Source organism: Aethalodelphis obliquidens, unplaced genomic scaffold (assembly GCF_003676395.1).
Source record: "Aethalodelphis obliquidens isolate GAN/ISIS:26980383/991018 unplaced genomic scaffold, ASM367639v1 scaffold1, whole genome shotgun sequence".
NCBI classification, from domain to species: domain Eukaryota; kingdom Metazoa; phylum Chordata; class Mammalia; order Artiodactyla; family Delphinidae; genus Aethalodelphis; species Aethalodelphis obliquidens.
In genome coordinates this window covers 41596100-41616106 of record NW_020837945.1, presented here as the reverse complement: position 1 = coordinate 41616106, position 20007 = coordinate 41596100, and the positions used below count along the sequence as shown (strand labels likewise).

Below are 20007 nucleotides of genomic sequence, written 5' to 3'. Positions count from 1 at the left end.
GGGATACCAGGTATCTGGTTAAACATTATTCTGTGTGTGTCTGTGAGGGTGTTTCCAGATGAGATTAGCCTTTGAATTGGTGAACTGAGTAAAGCAGATGGCTCTCCCAAATGTGGGTGGGCATCACCTAATATACTGAGGGTAGAATAGAACAGAAACATGGAGGAGGGTTGAATTCTCTCTCTCTCTCTCTCTCTCTCTCTCTCTCTCTCTCTCTGTCTAACAACTGAGCTGAGAGATGGATTTTCTCTTGCCCTTGGACTAGAACTTACACAATCGGCACTCCTGGTTCTCAGGTCTTTGGACTCAGGCTGGAACTTACGACATTGGTTTTCCTGGGTCTCCAGCTTGCAGGTTGCAGATCATGGAACTTCTCAACCTCCATAATCATGTGAGTTAATTTTTCTTTCAATTTTTTTTTTATTGTGGTAAAAGTCACGTAATTTAAAACATACTATTTTAACCATCTTTAACCATACAGTTCAGTGGCACTAAGTACATTTACATTGTTGTGCAACTCTCACTATCATCCATTTCCCGAATTTTTCGCCTTCCTAAACTGAAAATCTGTCCCCTTTAAACACTAACTCCATATTTCCCCTCCTCATCCCCCCCACCCCCCCAACCCAGCCCCTGGCATCTACCAATGTACTTTCTGACTCTATGAATCTGACTATTCTAGCTACCTCGTATCAGTGGAATCAAACAGTATTTGTCTGCCCCTAATGTATATTGGAATGCATTCTTTTTTTTTTTTTTTTTGCCTTACATTTCTGTATTGACTTAGCTATTATTCAGTGCTTTAACTACAGACTGTTTTTTCTTTTTTTAACATCTTTATTGGAGTATAATTGCTTTACAATGGTGTATTAGTTTCTGCTGTACAACAAAGTGAATCAGTTATACGTGTACATATATCCATATCTCCTCCCTCTTGCATCTCCCTCCCACCCTCCCTATCCCACCCCTCTAGGTGGTCACAAATCACCGAGCTGATCTCCCTGTGCTATGCGGCTGCTTCTCACTAGCTCTCTATTTTACATTTGGAAGTGTATATATGTCCATGCCACTCTCACTTCGTCCCAGCTTACCCTTCCCCCTCCCCGTGTCCTCAAGTTCATTCTCTACGTATGCATCTTTATTTCTGTCCTCCTCCTAGGTTCTTCAGAATCACTTTTTTTTTTTAATTCCATATATATGTGTTAGCATACGGTATTTGTTTTTCTTTTTCTGACTTACTTCATTCTGTATGACAGTCTCTAGGTCCATCCACCTCACTAAAAATAACTCAATTTCGTTTCTTTTTATAGCTGAGTAATATGGAATGCATTCTTAAGGTTAACTAGAGACACAGAAGCAGAGAACAAAAGCATGGACACCAAGGCGGGAGGGGTGGTGAGATGGATTGGGAGATTGGGATCAATGCATGTACACTACTCTGTATGAAGTAGATGGATGGTGAGTGCCTATTGTATAGCACAGGGGCAAAAAAAGAAGGTACAATCTGTTTGCAGGACAAATATTAAGTGAGCTAATTCTTTATAATAAATCTCACTCAAGATACCTTTAACTATACCTATCTTTATCTATCATCTATCTACCTATCTATATCTCCTATTACTTCTGTTTCTTTTGCAGAACCCTAATGCCGTACAGACAAGTGTTTATATAAGAATTTATAACAAAGGGACCTCATCTACTTCAGAATATTTAAGTAATAGTTAAACTAAGACTAAAAGATGAGAAGGATTTCACTAAGGGGTAGGATTGATGGGAGAGCTGAAGAGGAACGGAACATAGAGTAGGGCTGATAGAGCATCTATGGGCCTACAGAACTGAGCATCAAGCCACAGAATAGTGTTCTCAGGTCCTGAAACCTAACAGAATGTGCGCTCCTGGGATCTGGACTTGCTTGGGACAAATGACCCCTTTATTCCTTCCATTTTCTTCGTATGAGAGTGGGAAGATTTATTCTTTGCCAGTCCCCCCACTGTATTTCGGGAGCATATAACTTGTTTTTTCAGTTTCACAAGTACATAGATGAAGAGGAATTTTGCCCCAGGATAGATCACATCCAGATTCTCAGCTATACTTGATTTAGAGCATGAGATTGATTCTATGATATTTAGATGAGGTTTTGGACATAAAATTGTTGCTGGAATGGGTTAAGATTTTTGAAAATGTTGAGATGAGTGAATGTATATTGCATATAGGTTGGATGTGAGTTTAGGGGGCAAGAGGGCAGGTACTACTAGGTTGAATAGTGTCCCCTCAAAATTCATGAATACTGGAACTTCTGAATGTAACCTAATTTTGAAATAGGGTCTATGTAGATGTAATTAATTAAGTTAAGATGAGGTCATATTGGATTAGGATGGGCCCTAAATCCAAGAACTAGTGACCTTATAAAGTGTTCATGTGAAGACACGCACAGGTAAGAAGGCCATGTGAAGACACAGGCAGAATTGGAGTGATATAGCTACAAGCCAAGGATTGGCAGCAGCGACCTGAAACCACGAAGAGGTAAGGAAGGATTCTTTCCTAGAATGTTCAGAGGGAGGATGGCCCTGCTAACAGCTTGATTTTAGGCTACTAGCCTCCAGAACTGTAAGAGAATACGTTCTGTTGTTTTAAGCCACCCAACTTGTAGTAATTTATGGCAGCCCTAGGAAATTAACTTAACTTCTCACTCGAGTAAATACCTTGAAATATTTTGGTTCAAATCAGTGTAGATACTGATTATAGAGATACGTGGAGAGTCAAGACTTGACCTTCCTAGTTAGGTAGGCTAGGTAGATATAAATATGACAGTTTTTTTCTGAGGCTTGTTATAATATACTTGGGTTCTTTCCAGTGGAAAACGAAAATTGTAGCTTTAAAATATTGCATATTTTATGTTTTGCCTTTGGGCATAGGTATGCAATGAGCTAAACAAATTAAATAATATCAATAGTTATTTTATAAAAAACATGTTATCTTGTCTATTATTATATCATATCTAATATTATATTGTCTCTTCAATACTATTGCATTGAAGTATGTATATAATACTATGATAGTATATATTTAGAGAATGCTATAATAAATATGTCAGTATTTGTGTGTGTTTGAAGGTTAAAGGTAGTGCAATGTTCTAAATAAGTACTTAAAATAGAAAATGATTGAAAAGTACTTCCAAAGAACAATGAGAGTGTACTATACCAGAGATATGAATGAGTCAATATCTGATGCTTGCGGTTATCTTTTGTTTTACTAATTATTTCCTGGGTATATGAATTTACTCAAATAGAATGTGAAAATTAATTTTTTCAAACGTACACTTATTTATAAAATACTTATTTTGATCACCTATCATATCCAAATTCTGTGCTAGGTGCCAAGCTACAGTGGTAAACCAAGGAGAAATTCCCCCCATGCCCTCAAACAGCATGCAGGTCACACGATTTAAAAATACATACAGGGGCTTCCCTGGTGGTGCAGTGGTTGAGAGTCCGCCTGCCGATTCAGGGGACGCGGGTTCGTGCCCCAGTCCGGGAAGATCCCACATGCCGCGGAGCGGCTGGGCCCGTGAGCCATGGCCACTGAGCCTGCGCGTCCGGAGCCTGTGCTCCGCAACGGGAGAGGCCGCAACAGTGAGAGGCCCGCGTACCGCAAAACAAAACAAAACAAAACATACAAAATGATAAGTTCTAAGTAGGGTGTGGTCATGGAGAAGAACAAGTAAGAATGTATTTTCAATTCAGTGGTCAGGCAAGAGCTCTCCATGCACATGACTGTTAACTGAAAGCTGAAGTATTAAAAGTTGCCGAACATACAAAGAACAAACCAGAAGTTAGCATTTTGGGAAAACACCGCACATATAAAGACAGCCTAACTGATGAATTACATTTCTAATTGCATCAAGAGGAAAGAATATACAAATGCTAAAGTAATAGAATTATTCTAAAATGTAAAACCATCTTTAGCAGATTTTCAAGGGTGTCCTTACAGCCTTTTAAGGACTGAGTCTGAAAACACACACCATGACTGGTTCCATGTGCCATCTCATCATCCACCAGCAAACCTTACTGGAAATTAAATGGCGTAGTAAGAAGAGCAAGCTCAGCCTTTGTTGGAATATAACTCCTCGGAAGCAACTGTGCAGAGAATGCATGACAGCAGGACACCTAAGCAGCTGCTATGTATTGAGCAATAGCAGGTCAGCCTCAAAGATTTCAGTGGAACTGCTGTGGGGCACATAGAGTACTAACAGGAAACCATGGGAAACGGCAGCCATTCACGAATCAACCTGGTGTCAAATTCAGCACAGAGGGAGATTTTGACTTTGTGCAAAACAAAAAGGCAAAGAAAGAAGTAATATTATGTGCTGTCAATAGTGCCTGCAGCAGCTAGCTGAAAGATATTATTTATTTGTTTTCTGCTGGGGCTTTAAGTCAATCTTACACATAGCAAGTGGTTGGAAACAGAACTTTTTCTTGAAAGAGCGCATGGCCCACCGCTCACATAGAAACCTCCACTACTTAAAATCCAAGATCTGCTACTTAATCCAACACTTATTTAGAGAGTACCTACTATGCCCAAAGCATCCTTCTAGCCACTTGGTATCATCTATAAACAAAATAAAGATCGTTGTCCCAATGCAGCTTTTATTTTAGTCAGAAAGACAGAAAATAAACATAATAGCCAAGAAAATTATGATGATGATAGATGGTTATAAGTGCTCTGGAAAATAAAGTGGAACAAGGTAAGAGGATTGGGAAGTGTGTGGAGTGGTAGCATGTTGTAGTATTAAAGTCCATTGTACGTGATAGTCAAAACTTGGAGGTTAGTCAAGAGAGTGTCTGAGGTCACTGCTCGAGCAAAGACCCAAGGATGGGACATGCCTACAAAGCAAGAGCAAGGTGGCTGACAGTGGAAGCAGAGGCCATGACCTTGAGAGTAGTAAACGAGAATGTTGAGGTAACTGGGGCCTGTCATACAAGGTCTTGCAGGAGACTTCTTTTTTATTGGAGTATAATTGCTTTACAACGTTGTGTTAGTTTCTGCCACACAGTGAAGTGAATCAGCCATATGCATACACACATCCCCTCCCTGTTGGACCTCCCTCCCCCCACCCCATCCCACCCAGCTCAGAGCACCGAGCTGAGTTCCCTGTGCTGGAGACTTTTAAAAAACTTTCACTTTGAAATGAAATTTAGACTCAGAATTCATTCATATGCAAAAATAGTACAATATCCCCACATACCCTTCACTCAGCTTCCCTCAATGATAACATATTATATAACTATAGTACCAAAACCAGGAATTGATATTGGTCCAATAAACTAAACTACAGACTTCATTTAAATTCCAGGAGATTTTCCATAAATTCACTTTTGATCATTGTCATTTGGTGTAAAGTTGTTTGAATTTTATCGCACATATAGATTTGTATAAACACCACCATAGTCAGGAGGCAGAACTGCTCCATCATCCCCCAGAACTCCCTCCAATTATTATTACATGCTTACCCCACCCCTAGTCTCTGACAACCATCTGACCTTGATTTTAATGGTGTTGACTTTATCTTTGAGTGAGATGGGCTCTTCTGGAAAGTTTTGAGCAAATGAGTGATATGATGTGCTAGAACATCATGATGATGATGATGATATAAATATAGATATAGACAATTCTTATGCCATTATACTTCAAAAATCTTCAAATCTATAAAATTTTGAAAGAATAATAAAATGAACACTTGTTAATTCTTTTTAGTGGAGAATGGTAAGGATCATACTGATTGTTGTTTTGAGAAGGGATTGGGAAGAGAAGCATCAGAGGTGGAAACAGGAAGATGAGTTATGAAGCTACTGCAAACTTAACAAGACATAAAGGTGACAGGGACCAGGGTACTACAGTTCTACATGCAGATATTCCTTGACTTACCATGGAGCTACACCCCCAATAAACCCATTGTCAGTTGAAAACACTGTAAGTCAAAAATGCATTCAATGCACCTAACCTCCCAAACATCATAGCTTAGCCTAGCCCACCTTAAGCGTGCTCAGAAGACTTACATTAGCCTACACTTGGGCAAAGTCAGCTAACATAAAGTCTATTTTATAATAAATTGTTGAATATCTCACGTAATTTATTGAATACTGTACTGAAAGAGAAAAACAGTGATTGTATGGGTACTGAATGGCTGTAAGCATATTGGTTGTTTATGATCTCATGATCACGTGGCTGACTGGGAGCTGCCACTCACTGCTTCTGCCCCGCATCATGAAAGAGTCTCTTACCACGTACCATTCGTCTGGGAAAAGATTAAAATTCAAAATTCAAAGTATAGCTTCTACTGAATGTGTATTGCTTTCACGCGTGGTAAAGTAGAAAAATCGTACGTTGAACCATTTTAAGTTGGGGACCATCTGTATTGGGAAGAGGTTAGATTTTTATTGTTTTTTGAAGGTAGAGTTCTTCACAAAATTGGATGTGGAATCTAAAAGAAAGAAAAGAGGCAACATGCCACAAGCTTTTTGGCCTTAGCAACTGGAGAGATAGAGTTACCATGTATTGAGATGGAGGAGTGTCTCTAAATGGGGCAAATTTTGAGTGGGGTAGGATGGGGAAGGTCAAGAGTACAGGGTTGTGTGTGCTTATTTGCTTTTCAAGCCATTTGAAGTTTTTCAAATATGGTGAAATAATTTAGCCTTTGAAACATCCAGTTTTATTGGTTTAAGCATTACGTGTACATACATACTTTCACACTTAAAACAATGAACTCTTCTTTTAATATTTATAATTCATACCAGTATGAAAATTGTGAAGGGGATTCATCGATGAATAGCATTCTCATTTTCCTTCTAAGGGCATGTGTTTTTGTATTAGACAAGGATAAAGGGTTTTGTTTTGTTTTGTTTGATATTTTCAGATTTGTTATCATAGGATATAAATTGATTTGCCCTGAACATTCCCACTATTTCTTTCACTAGTGGATTTCTGCATAAAAGAAAGGCCAAAATGATAGAACAACAAAGCCCTTGCTCAATATTTATTATTGTATTAGCTTTATGTTTGGGTGCTTAGCAAAACTTTGGGTTTGAAAGCCATGCACTGACAAGAAACTCCTTTAGCCTTCATTGAACATATCTAGGAATGAATGTATTTTGACTAGATCATAGCTTTATTTAAAGTAAGGGCGGACAAACTTTCTTTAAAGAGCCAGACAGTAAATATTTTAGGCTTTACAGGCCACATTATAGTATAAAAGCAGCCATGGAAAATATGTAAATAAGTTAACAGGTTTGTGTTTCAATAAAATTATATTTACAAAAACAGGTGCCAAGAAGGATTTGACCTGCTGACAATAGTTGGAAAGTCCTAATTTAAGGGAAGTCCCCCAAAAAACAGAACCATGAAGGGCAGATACCTCACTCTTATCACCTTAGAGACTAGAGTTGAAATAAGAATGTCAGAATGTCAAATATTTTTTTAGAAATCTGTTGCTGATAATAAAATATATAGTCACACAGATGATAACACGATACCATAGACCTCGGTCTTAATCTAAAGTATATACAAAATTAATTTTAAAGGCATATGTTATATATAAGAATTTCCTAATGTCTGAATATTTTGTAAAAGTTCTTTTAAATGAACATTTGCTATGAAAGGAGTTCTTTGTTAAGTTTCTGATCTGGAAATTCTTTTATAAGTTAATTGTTTGAATCTCAGAAAGCATTTTTTTCCCATTGATACAGTGTTACAATATAACAAGATTATAAGGCAAGCTCACAATTATGTTTCTCTATTATGTATTTGAACTACTAAATAATTCTATTGGGTGTGAAGACCTGGTTTAAGCAGATTTCTGTGTAAAAATGTCTTGTAAATATGAACTACAAATACAACATAGGGAAGACTCTCCCCTTTCCTATCATCCTCTTCCTGCCCCATGCCATATTGCTCACGCAATAGAACAACCCAGTTCAGGTCACTGAATGCTGTTTAAAACATGCTTTCCCTATGGGAAAACCTTTATTTCAGTTCAGAATTGAGATCTCTTATCAGTTCTGCTGAATACTGAAGCCTCCGGTTTTTCTAGCTATTAGTAATTAAGGGACATTTATAAAAGGGGTATCCACACTTTGAAAGATGGCCTAAGTATATTAAATGCTCTCAATATGTTGTTCCTTCAAAAAGTTTTGCTGTACTTATGTTGAGTTGGTGCTACATGGATAGGAACTTTTAAACCGTTTCAGCAATAATTTCAGGATTTACTAGACATACAGTTGTAAGTAGATTTATTCATTATATAGCCTCTCCTATTTTTTAGAGTAAATGTAATATCACAGAAGGAAATAATACTAATCACAAAATTAAATATATAAAGATTATTTTCTATTTGATCAGCACAGAGGAAAGGGATTTCGGGCATATAATATTATCTGCTGACACTCATTTTTTTAAGTAAGCAAAGCAAATTCCAAGGTATGTTTCTGAAACATTTTAATAAAAGCTAATAGAACTTTACCTTGTTATTAAGTACAGGATCTAAATGTGAATTAAAGAGATTACTTTAGTGTAGAGAAACATAAGTTCAAAAGGCTAAGAAAAAAGTGAAAATACTGTTTATCATTTTCTAGTATCATTTTTATCAAATTGTATGAATCAATGGTCAGAGTAAATGGCTCTATTTGATATTATTTATGAGGGTTCTAATTAAGAAGGTTAAACATTTCTTCCGTTTCTGTGATTTTTACCCCCAAATTTATGGTATATTCAAAATATGGAAAGAAAGCAGCTATTTCAACCCCTCAGTGCAAGACCCTGAGCTCACCATACCATGTGCTTTTGCTACTGTTCAAAAAAAATCTCTCCCTATATTTTTCTATTTCAAATAAACTAACCACAAACTATAATTTCAAATAGATTTTCTTAATTTTTAGTTTCTTTTTTAGCCATAAACTTCCATGTTAATTGACTAGATTCAGTGTCTAAGACAGTATGAAATGAAATTGGTATTTAAGAAAATTTACAGACATCTCCCTAAATTGCTCTTATTTACTTAAAATATCTTAAAGTTTACATTTTCACAAGAAATTGACAATTGATCTTGACCTCCTTTGTATAGCTTTCTAATAAGTATAGCTTTCTAATAAATGTGTACATACACTTTAAAGCTCAAGCAATAATGCATGTCATCATAGAGGCTAAGGGAACAGAGGAGTGCACTAATGATTAAAGGCTGTCCTAAAGCCAGGCATGTCTTTTTGAGAAGGTTCATTCTTTTATTTTAAAAGAAAATGTAGCTTTGAGATGGAGGAGGGCATGATGTGGGTGTGAATTGTATGTAACTTTCAATTTCATAAATCCTTTCTTTTCAAAGAAAACCTCAAAAGTTCCTAAAATATAAGTGTATTGAATCTGTCTCAGTCATGTACCTGAGGGACTTTATCTCTAAAGTGAAGTACAGTTAGTCATTGGGAAAAAGAAAAAAGGGCTAATATACTATAACATATAATTTATAGTTATTAACAGGGAAAACTTTGCTTTTTTAAAAATGTAAACCTATAACTCTACTAGGATCAGAAGTATCATTTGCAGAACTCTTTTAACCAGTGTTTCACCTCTCCACTTGTCATTGCATAAATCTTTTCCTGTTGCTTTGAATACCTAAATGGCATCTGGCAATGGGGAAGGACTAAACTGGGGGCAGGGAGAAGTAAAGTAAGTTTAAAGCAAACCAGTTAGAAGGACTGAATTCTATCAATGTTTTACCTAAACTATTTTCATTTTTTATACTAATACCTTAAATGAAATATATATGACATATACATCACATTAAACATATATGTACATATATATATATATATATATATATAGTCTTAAAGATGAACAATGAATTCCCTACAAACCATATTGTACCTATTGTTGACATCTATTAAGGTAAGAGCATGTCAAACTTGAACATTTTAAAAATATGAATAGACAAAAAGTTCAATGTTTTCTAATTATTAGGGACTTTGAAAAATACTCAGGAATAAAAAGCAACTGGCAAATGGGATATGAATTTTTTTTAACCAAATGTATTTTACATCTGTACTCTACTTGAAGATTTTCTTTTTTTAAAGCAAACGGCCAAAAATATAAAATATTCTCTCTTCTGGAATTTAGTCTAGCATAATATATGTTTAAATATGGTCCAAACCAGTCTTAGAATTCAACATTTCTCAAAGAATTCAATAAAACATTAATTATCATTGCTCTTGGCAAGCATACATGGAAATTTGGAAATGGTTGGCAGTATGGGAAATTTATAGAATCATGTTTACTCTGCAAATATTTCATATTTCTTTTTAAAAGAAATGTTCCTAAAACTATGACATGTTTTTGCTCTATAATTTACTATTCCTGAATATAAGATCTATAGACACTAAAACTCAAAGTATAATTCATGGTTTTCTTTCTTTTAGGTTGTATGTACCATAATTATTTTTATTCATATATGCTCCATTTAAAAAAGACAAAACAAAATAATGTGATTAATAATAAACGTACATAATATATTTAAATATAAATATCCTGAGATACTTGGAACAATAAAATGCCTCATATATTTTTCTATTACATTGAATATATGGCTATAATGTTAATCAATTTAAACTTTTCATCCACATACAACAGTATCATGGAGTAAAAGCAAGACATGTCAAAGGATTAACCTATTCTATGTAAGACAAATTAACAAAAATTCAAAGTTTTATTAAAATAAATATGGTATTTGGATACTATTGTGGATTGTACTTGATTACTTAATACATTTATCTTTATAGTCATGTGAGAGATGAAAGAGCATGGTTCAGTAATCAGATTGATTTGTGTTTAAATCAGAGTTGTACCCTTTGCTGACAATGTTACCTTGGAGAAATTTCTTAATGTCTCTGAATTATGGTTCCATCTCTATTAATTAGATTTATATCAACTACATTCAGGGTGAAGATACTATGTGAAACATATCTAACACATAAGATGCCTTCATAGATTTTAGTCACCTTTCTCATATATCACGTTCAATGTTTGCATATGATAAATTAATCTGACTCAGAATTGTAACTGTGATTGAAACATTTATCACTTTCTATAAGTTATTATATTAGTCTCCTTCTTTAAAGAAATAAATATAATCTATTTGAGAGGTTAAAAGAAAACCTAAAAAGAAGTGTTTTCTCCACAGACTCTAATTCAAGAGGGTTTGTTTTTATCTTGCCTTGTTTCTTCTGTTTGCTTTTTAGTATGGGAGATTCTGATGTAAAAAAAGAAAAAAAAATGAACAAAAACCCAATAGTTTCACAAGAGTATGTCCAGAACTTTGATTGGTGTACTTCCAAAGACTTTCAAATTTTCAAGAGCAAAATTGTTAGATGTGATTCTATAAGTCTAACTACTTAGATCTAAACCTGAACCTTTTGTTTCATAGTCCCAGACAACTAATTCTACATGTAATGTTTCTAACAATTCCATGAAAGATTGTTGTTAATGTCTGCTAACTATGCAGCCTCATAAGAAGGGCTATAGAGCTTACTTGGGATGAATATGACTAATCCTTCTTGCCAAGTTTGCAGTCTTATAGAAGGATATCACCAAGAGAAATTTTTATCATTCTAGGGATCACTTGTGGCTTCACACAGAAGTGGTATTAGAGACAATATATGGAGAAAACATATGGTAGGATTTGTATATCAGAAACCATCCCAGGAAAGAGGGCAGCAGAAAAAAACCTAAGTAATGGGCAGTGATGAGAATTTTGGGGCCTTTTAAGGAAATTCTGATGTAGTTAATGAATTCAATTTGTTGAATTCCAAGGGATCTCCGTTTGGTTTAAGTATTAGGTCAGTACAGGATAGCAGTAGGAATGAGAACAGAAGATAACTGAAATTAGACTATTGAAACCAGGTTGAGGAATCTGGTATGCAAAGAAAGACCCTGAGGATTTAAAGAAGTAATATAAGTAGAACAACAAATTAGGAAAATTAATCTTGCAGTCCTTTACAGGGTAGATAAAGGTAAGGAGACAAAAGAGACCACCACCAACAACAATGAGTAATACTAATTGTTGAGCATTACTGAAGTCCTAAAACAGAGTGGAAGATACACAGATTGGCCAATAAACATGAAAGAAGGAATCAACTGACTAAATGTGTGAGGATAGTTAAGTCAATAAAGTTTCTGTGGTTCTAAGCAAGGAATAAAGGAGCTTTCGCTCTTGGGGGAAAGTGGCTCAGAAGAACTGATTCTGTAGGGAGGATGCTGACTTTGGTTGTGGATAAAATCAATCAGTAAACTTTTTAGTTTTAAAACAAAATTGTCCTTATTTAGGAATGTGCTACTAGAAATATGAAACTTCAATTAAGAGATCTTAAAACTGGAAATTTTGGATGATATTGGATGGCTGAGAGTGTACTACAATGGACAATATTGGTGGCTAACCTAGCATCCATCCTCATTTTATTACTTTCTGACACAATTTCAAGTATCCGTAATCCACCCTCCCCACCTTGGAGTCATAACCCTCAGAAATCTGACTCTTCCACAGTTTCAAGGATGGAGGAGTTATTATTTCAGGACAGTGAATAGTTGAGCAATGAGCATGTGATTTGATTCTAATCAATAAGGTATGATGTAAAATTGGCAAGGAAAAGACTAGGGAAAAATACCCTCCCATCTAAGAGAAAACCTAGGAAGACAATCTTTCTTCCAGATATAATGCTGGGAATTGCTTCAAATCACTTCCAGCTCCCAAGGGTGAAGCTGCAGGGATTATGGCAGAGTAGAGAAAGAATCTGGGTTCATTCTGATATTGTTGATTTCTGATAACAATATATCTGAAACACATCCTATCTCTGGACTTCCTGCCATGTAGAGTTGGACACATTTCCTATTGTTTGTGCTGGTTCAGTCGGGGTATCTATCATTATACCCAAGTGTATTCCAACTGCTAAAGACATTTTAAAAGATTTGAGATGCCAAAGGGCCAAAGGGAAATAAAAAAGGAGACAGAGTACTGGCAATTGGAAATTCATGTCTTAAATTGGGAAAAATAGTCATGTAGACCCATATTGTGGGGATTAGAAAAGGACCAGGGTGATAAATCACTGAGCTGTGGAAAGGCAGACTTTCTAGAATGAGTCTGGTGATCAACAGAGCACTTACTTCAGAGAGATCAGGGAAGATGATAATTGAGAAAAAAGATCATTCGTTTGGAACCTGGAAGTCCCACGTTGTGAACTCTAAGAACATTATTTTCATACAGTACCACAAAGAAAAAATGGGCAGAGATTTTATGGTGAAAAAGCACAGGTGGTAGATGTTGCAAATTCATTAAGGAAATGATTAGATTTCCTTATTAGTTTAAATTGTGAAAAGGAGATAAATGGTAAGGTAACTTGAGAAGATATATCGGGAAAGCGTTTTTGTTTTTGTTTGTGTTTAAGTGGGAAGATATAGGTATGTTTATTAACAAAGGGAACAAGTGAAACGGTGAGTCAAAGATATGTACCATAAGCAATAGGCAATTGACATAAAATTATCAAAAATTCCTTTAAGCATCTGTGTTCCCCAAGGCTCCTTACATTAGCATTGTCTTCACTTTTGAGTTTCTGTGGGCAAACTCATCCATTCTAGATTTGTAGTTGAATATGCGACCAATGAATTTCACCAATCAACATGTCAGTCATGTCTTTAGCAATGAAATTTAGACTCAAATATAAAGTTTGCTTAATAGTATTACTTGGATATCCCACAATGACTGACTACAAAATGCCCAAAAATGAGCTCATCACTTTTTTCACAGTACTATATTTTCCCCACATTTCCTATTTCTTCTTATTAGAAAACTGGGTCACCTAGGCTTGTCGCTCCCTTAGGTGACCTATTTCCATGGATTTCATATCCTATGTACCTTTGGGATCTACGCCTTCCTCCTGAGTTTTATAAAACTGGTTTCAGGGAATTCCCTGGCAGTCCAGCAGCTGGGGCTCTGCGCTGTCACTGCTGAGGGCCCGGGGTTCGGTCCCTGGTCGGGGAACCAGGATCCCACAAGCTGTGCGGCAGGGCCCAAAAAGATTAAATATAATAATAAAACAAACTGGTCTCTATAAAGCCATTACCATTTCTTGAATTAACAACTATAATAGTCCCCATGGGCTTCCCTGGTGGCGCAGTGGTTAAGAATCCGCCTGCCAATGCAAGGGACACGGGTTCAAGCCCTGGTCCCGGAAGATCCCACGTGCCACGGAGCAACTAAGCCCGAGCGCCACAACTACTGAGCCTGTGCTTTAGCGCCCACAAGCCACAACTACTGAGACCACGTGCCACAACTACTGAAGCCTGCGCGCCTGGAGCCTGTGCTCCACAACAAGAGAATCCATGACAATGAGAAGCCCATGCACCGCAACAAAGAGTAGCTCCCACTCACCGCAACTAGAAAAGCCCGTGCACAGCAACAAAGACCCAACACAGCCATAAATGAATAAATAAAATAGTCCCCATTTTTATATCTCTAACTTTCCTCTCATCACAAAGATCTATCTACGTCAGTTGTTTGTTTTAAGACATTCAAAGCCAACTCCTCACCCCCACAAAAAAGTACCTCCCAAACACACACATAAATTAAGTTTAAGTTCCTAAATGGTATATGATATGATCCTATCGTACCTGTCCCCAGCCTATTTCTCAGATGACATTTTCCACCGCTGCCTGCACCCCTCACAATTTATACTTCAGCAATACCAAAATACTTGCCATCCTGGCTTACATATTGTTTCTTACCTTCAGAACTTTGTTATGATATTACCTATTTCAGATTCCTTTATCCATCTCATCTTTTATGTGCCTAATTATCTCCTAATAATTCTTCAAGTTCCACCTTAAGTTTATGTGCTCTGTAGAATTATTCCCTATCCTCTCAAGTTGAATCTTTTCCAGTCTCAGAGGCTGGTGGCTGTTAACCTCTATTCCCTTGAAATCATTTCCTTTATTTGACTTATTATTTATCTCTTAAACTGGGAACTGTTTGGGAATAATGACTGGGACTGACTTACCTTTGCAATTATCTCCAGTATTTAGAAAAGTACTGGCACAGAGTAGATGTTCCACAAATACTTGTTGAACAGCACTGAATATTCTTTTTAACAGATGAAGTCAACAAATACCATCAGCCCTACTTACTGTATGCTAACACTTGCTCTTATTTACATAGTACATTATATATATATATAGTGCATCAGTAAGAACTCCTGGGACAAGAACTTCAGTTTGATATTATCAGGCAAAATCCTCTGTTCCAAAGAACATTAAACTGACTTTACTTTCTGAAGATTTCTAACATAATAAGGGGCAAAATAAATAAATCATTAAAGTGTTAGTAGTGAATTTCTGAAGAAGCCCAGAATGCTTTTTAACGTAACTCATATTTAACTTTCTTAAATGCTATTCAAATTTCTGTCAAAGTAAAGTGATCGAAAGTATGTCCACAGTATCACAGAAAGTGCAGGGTGGCAATTGACATGCAGCATATTTGTGCATACAATAACTGAACTGCCATAGCCCATGGAAATTATGGCAACTTCATTGTATCCTTTGCAAGCTCTTTGACACAACCTAGTGGGAGAGTCAAAGAATTAGACCATCAGGGGGCCAGATTTATTCATTAGAGGATCACAGTACAGACAGCTATGTCCTATGTCACATTAAAGTGATGTGGAAGCCATCAAAATATTACTTTATATTCCAAATAAATAGTTTTAAACTTCAGAGTTTCATTAGAAAATACAAAATTTCAACTTCATACCTTACTTTTTTCTAAAAATAAAAGCATATATAATAATTAGTTCATAGTAGGATTTAATGAGTTGTAAGAGTTTATTTTATACTTTGCTGAGAGGATTTCTTTAAGCTTTTGAGTATCTAAAAAACGATTTCCCCAATTATAAAATAACATATAAACTTCAAACTTTAATAACTGCATTGGAAGTTTTCACTGGCCAGTGATGTTTCTTGGCCACGTTAAAAACTTCCAACAGTGTGATCTAAAATGTAGAAGATGGCATAGTTGTACCAATCCCACATCACATGTGAAAGTTATGTCACTGTCTCAGAGGGTTTCCCTTTGAAGAGTCAGTATTTCTATGGTTTAAATTGAGTACACCAGAGTCACACGACATGAGAGAAAAGTAAAAAGGGATTGGGATTCTAGCCTATCCTTTCAGTAAAAGACTTTTGCCAGTATCTAACTGTGGGTCTAATTTATTCTCCTGAGATTTCACATTCTAGTATTTCTAAATGATCTTGTATATTGCAGGGTTTTAAGTAACCTTACTATGCTCTTGCTTTTACATTATAGGCAAGGAATTAGAAAAGCTTTCCTTGTACAGTTTGACCTACTTCCCTAAAGACTTTTTAACCTGAAGTAAAATCCATTTAACCAGCCAAGGCTAGCACTCGGGTAATAGTTGTTGTCAGCTGGATGGCCAGTTCCATCCAGTGTACACAGACATTCACATCGACTCCAGATAATCCTGAATCATCAGATTTGATTCACACTCCAGAGAAGGTGTTATAGACTAATCTTGTCCATTGCAGTAGGATTTTTCACAGTTATGACAGTCAGCTAGATTTTTATTATTTGCTCTATCTCACCAGAACAATCAACATAAAGGACCTTATAATTTTTCTTTCCCTTTTCATTTCATTATTTTCAAGGTGAAAATAATCTCATTGGCAATGTATAAATATTATTTTTATATTTATAACATTAACCATTTATAAAATATAGAAAGCCATTTTACAAGGTTTGATTATATCAAAATTTGAAAATAGCATAATGCTATTTTTAAGATTAACTCTGGGGCTTCCCTGGTGGCGCAGTGGTTGAGAGTCTGCCTGCCGATGCAGGGGACACGGGTTCGTGCCCCCGGTCCGGGAAGATCCCACATGCCGCGGAGCGGCTGGGCCCGTGAGCCATGGCCGCTGAGCCTGCGCATCTGGAGCCTGTGCTCCACAACGGGAGAGGCCACAACAGTGAGAGGCCCGCGTACCGCAAAAGAAAAAAAGATTAACTCTGATATGCTTTAAAAGAAAAATAAAGCACTGACATATTTTATTCTTTTCTACTCTCTTTCCTTCACCTATTGTTCAGATAATTATATATCTGGATACTCTAGAATGTATAATTATAATAGCTTAAAATGTATTTCCTAAAATAAGGATATAAAGGATGCATAAATTTTTAACGTGACTCAAATTTTTTAAAAAAGACCAAGTATGTACTCATTACCGCTAGGATTGACATGATCCATGCTATTTATCTTTCAAAAAAATTTTTTTAAAAGTGAACCAAAACCATTAACAGACACTGATATTCTGGTTTGGTGCTTCTTTTTAAAAAAATGTTTCTTTAAGAATATGCAACTATACTTACCCTTTCTTCAATCCTCTTTAATAATTCAGATTGACCTGAATGACACCAAGTTATGGGAGCACAACTGTTCATCTGGAGCGTTAACTGCAATTGAACTTTGCCCAAAACAATCTGTTCAACTTCATTTTCATAAGAAAAACTGTCACTTCACTTCCAAAAACAAATGCTTAGCACAAAAGCCAGAACATAAAAAAAAAATTAAAAGCCAATACATCTTAACAGGAGCATTCACCTGTGCAGCGTATAACTGACGAAAAGCTTGTGAAGTGATGCAGCAACACCACTATTATTGGTATTAGCACCATAGTGGCTAAAATACTATTTTAATATAAGAAAACAAAGATAATTTGAAATGCTTCTCTATATTTTCTACTCCACTTCTTTTCTCATATTAGTATTTGTGGAAACACTACTATATAAACTTTATAATCACCAAATTAACAACTTTGTAAATAGAAAAAATAATATAAACATATTTGTTTTAATAATTAATAGATGTTATAAAATATTTTCAAAAGTTCTCATCTTCATTTTACTGGAAAATTAATCCAGATATATTGGATGTATGAAAATATGTGATCCATGTGATATAATTAGTTCATATAGTCTTTAAAATCACACCCTTTAAACTGTAAAATATTAGCATATACAAGTTTGTCTAATTAAAGTTTTAAACATAAGCAAAATAAACATAAAATATAATAAAGTTACTTTCCTTCAGATTTCCTAAAAATAGATGTTCTTGGAAACATAGATCTATTACTGACTTGAAAACCATTCTAATTCTATTAAAATCTTTCATTACTGGCCAATTTCTACCAATATTTTTTCAGAATTAAACCTTGTGTATCAATAATATAATACAAGATCAGTATACTAAAGTATAAAATGAGTTTTAATGGAAATATTTTCATGTTTTCAAATACAAAATAATCAAATTCCTAATTCCAAATCACAGTACTGTGTTGGTGAATTATAGATAAAAGCATTGTTAGAGGTAGTATAAAAGAAAATACTAAAGAGGGAGGCTTTATTTTTTCCTGAGTGAAAATAACTTCATACTTAATTTTTAAAAATGAATAAAGGTCTATGAAAGCACAAGTTATGAGATAATGTTTACCTAATATCTGTCCAATGACTTGGAGAACCCCACCCAATCCAAGTGTTTTGATTAATTATAAATTATAGAAAATAGGATTATAAAGGAAATACTAAAACATTATCCTGCAGTGCCAATTGGACATGGTTTTCACAGTGAACTTTGCATTAATTTTTAATTTATTTTATTTGAAACATTGGTATCAATGTGTGTCTCCTAACAAATAATTACTATTGTTTTTAACAGGAATAGTCTATGTGGATTTTTACCTGTAGCGGGAATGGCTGTCTCAGTAGAATTACAGTTCTTGACTTGAAACTGGTTTAAAAATCATCAGCTCATATTGCAGCATTTGTAGCAATTAAATAAATACATTACTATTTAGACTTTGAGTTGGATTTCCAACTCTGCCAACTAGGCATTTCCTTTCATATCCTCATTGATTGGAAAGCACCTTAAAAGAATCAACCTAGGTTCAAAAACAGCATTTTATTGTACTAAAGGATAACTTAATCTTGTTTTCTGAAACAAGGAAGTATAATTTTATTTCCCATCCCATCAATACGAGTGTGAGACTTGAGATTTATAATTCTGCCTGATGGTCCCTTTAGTTTATCTCTAGGGAGAAAAATACATTATTCAATAATTAGAGGAAATATTTAGTTTATTTCTTGAGATAGATTTTCTCTTATACTTTTGTTTGGAAAAAATAACCTCATAATAAAATATATTATTATATTTTGTTTACTTACTTGCAAGAAACAACGAACTATTTAAATGAGAAACAAAGAATGTACATTGCATTCTTTTAAAACCATGTAGCAAGGGCTAACAGGGAATCGACTGATAAACCATCTAGGTTTCTTCATTTTTTAAATAAAGAAAATAATAGTACTTGGCAAAGAGGGTTGTTATGAGGATTAAGTATATAAATATATATGAAAGTGGTAGAACAATGTCTTGCATAAAGTCAGAACTGAATAAATACTAGGTATTAGTAGTGGGGGTGGTATTAATTTGATGGTAGTAGGAGTTGTAGTAGAGGTAAAAATAGTAGAGGTGTTACAGTTCTTGGTGTTGGTGGTGGCTGTAATAGAAACAGTTATGACAGGGCTGCTAAAATATATAAACATCACCACCACCATAGTAAATTTTGGCTGAATGCCTTGGGTCAGGGGCAAATGCCAATCAGTTTTCAATTACCCAACATTCAGCTATAGAAGGTTAAGAGTGATTGGCTGATTCACTGATTAATATGTGGTATGAAAATTCCCACCAGAAACATGGAGGTAATTGGGTTCTGAGTGAAATAGCTAATCACCTTTTCTTATTCTCCTTCAGGAAACACAGGAAGAAGTCAAGTAGAAGAAACATTAAAAACTACATTGTTATCCAATGAGTGTTTTTGGTTTGTTTTCTTCCTTTTTTTTTTTTTTTTTTTTTTTTT

At 35.3% G+C, this 20007-nt stretch overlaps 1 protein-coding gene across 3 annotated transcripts in view; it reads right to left on the bottom strand.

The window, feature by feature from the left end:
* The window catches only part of EPHA3 (EPH receptor A3), a 365092-nt gene that overhangs the window by 209003 nt on the left and 136082 nt on the right, over nt 1-20007 (bottom strand). The gene's annotated exons all lie outside the window — the stretch shown is intronic.